The 2,029-nt window shown below is 38.7% G+C and overlaps 1 protein-coding gene across 1 annotated transcript in view; it reads left to right on the top strand.

The window, feature by feature from the left end:
• The first annotated feature begins 40 nt into the window (after positions 1-40).
• The window catches only part of LOC109302072 (leucine-rich repeat-containing protein 37A-like), a 17,822-nt gene continuing 15,833 nt past the window's right edge, over positions 41-2,029 (top strand). Inside the window, exon 1 of the mRNA XM_019523573.1 lies at positions 41-448. The gene's annotated coding sequence lies outside the window, so the exon portion shown is untranslated. The remainder of the gene's footprint in view (positions 449-2,029) is intronic.

Below are 2,029 nucleotides of genomic sequence, written 5' to 3'. Positions count from 1 at the left end.
CAGTGGTGCTATACCTGACCTTACATCACCTGTCTACATCATCTGAGGATCTCACCCTTGCTTCTAAAAGCAGAGGCAAACCAATGCTTGCCACCTATCATGTTCAGCACTTCTGACACTGCATGATGTCCTATATTGTAATTATTTGTCTTTATTTTGCCTTTAATATTATCTGGGAGAATTTTATATTGCCAGAATCTGAATTACGAGACAAGGATTAGTAATGTTATGATCTTTTTTCAACTCTTATACAGTATTTTAAATAAAATGCAGGCTATCTTTTCATATTCAGTAACTATCGAGAAGATCGGCTTGTCCACAAAGCAAGCTTCCAATAATCAGGCCTGAAATGTCTTTTTTTTAACTCTTTCAGAGATTTAGGTGCAACACAAGTGACTGAACAGATATTTCACACTCTTCTCATTGTATCACTACACTTAGAAACCCTGTAAGTACAATGAACTTTGATTTTATTCATTGCATATTGCACTTGGTAAAAATAAATTATCTCCTTGAAAAGCAAAAGGTACCAAATGCAACATAAAAGTAATACCTTTAAACCCTGACTTCAACCTGTGTAGAATCATTGATTTTTCTGTAATAGTCTTGGATTACAAGTATCTCTTCCTGAGAATTATTGACATGAGCAACAGTATATCAGCTGAAATACATGATATCTGAAAAACTCCTGCAGTGATGATTGCCTTTGTGCGAGTCTATTTTGGCCAACAAGCCATGGTCAGATGAAGCATGGTATCTACTACTGTCTGTAGATAAACTACCAATGCCATTTTCTGAGAGTATAATTAAAGGGATGTCTTAAATAATAGATGCACACAAAACGTTTTTGTTTTGTCTTTGACACGTTTAAATTGGGGGCAAGGTAAAAGGCAAACTTCTACCACCATCTCTTTGTGAACATTTATTATTTTAACAATTTGGGGAAAAAACAGTATTGGGGTTAGGACACAGTGTTTCTGGCCACTTGATAAATGGTCATATTAATTGTGGCTTTTTGTAGTTTATCAGCATTGCAGAATGCAATTGTGAGGGGAAGAGGTATATGTATCACAATGCATCACTGAAGCTGCATTTTGTAACACACAAAGCTAAAATTAATCCTTTAATAAAAAAAATTGCAACAGTCCTACCAGTAATAAAACAATAGCTTTTATCTGTTGCTGAGATACAGGCCCAATAATAAAAATAGTTTCCCCAAACTCTAAATATTTCTAATAAAAAAATCGGATTGAACAATGCATAAGTCTTGTTTAATGGCCTGTGAGCACCTGAGACAGGATATCAGGTCTGAAAACCCTTCAGATGACTTTCATGTTAAGGAAATCAGGGAGGTCTCTGGACAACCATCTCAGACTGAGTGGCCCTCTGAGGGAGAGCTAGGAAGATGTGAAATGAAAACAATCTGGAAAGAAACTTGAGCAATGGAAAACTGTATGTGAGTACGGTCCTGTTTCAGGGATTTGTTACTTAGGCTAAGTGACTAAGGCTGAATAATAAAGGAAAAGACAAATTCAGGAACAGGCCAAGTTCTGCATTAAACCATACTGAGTCAAGATACTTTGACCTGGCCAACTGGGGAAAGATATGGACAATAAATGTGTCTTTTTGTCTCAACAATCCCAGCCTGCCTGCCCCTGCCTCCCCGCCATGGCTGTGACATTCTCTGCTGGAATGGAAGAAGCCACAATACAGTGAGGTAGACTCAGTTCAATTCTGCATCAACCAGGAAAACCCTACATCTGGGGAATTGTTGGCTGCCACATGAGTGTGGGAAAGGGTGAACAGAGTGCTCAGGACCTGGCCAATTTTGTAAACGGGGAGGAAGGAACAGTGTGGGAGCAAGGCACATTCACTAGGGCTGTGCAAAGCTTCAGGTGGTGATTCAGTGGCTGAATCACCAAGTCCTTGAATCAGGGGACCAATTTAAAGGTCTGAATTGATTCAAAGCTCTTTGAATCTTCGGCAAAAATTTGGAGAGCTTTGATGATTTGGACAGTCCCCAGTGGAT

The sequence above is a fragment of the Gavialis gangeticus genome, unplaced genomic scaffold, assembly GCF_001723915.1.
Source record: "Gavialis gangeticus isolate Ggan-Ray unplaced genomic scaffold, GavGan_comp1, whole genome shotgun sequence".
Lineage (NCBI taxonomy): Eukaryota > Metazoa > Chordata > Crocodylia > Gavialidae > Gavialis > Gavialis gangeticus.
This window is presented reverse-complemented; position numbering and strand designations above follow the sequence as displayed.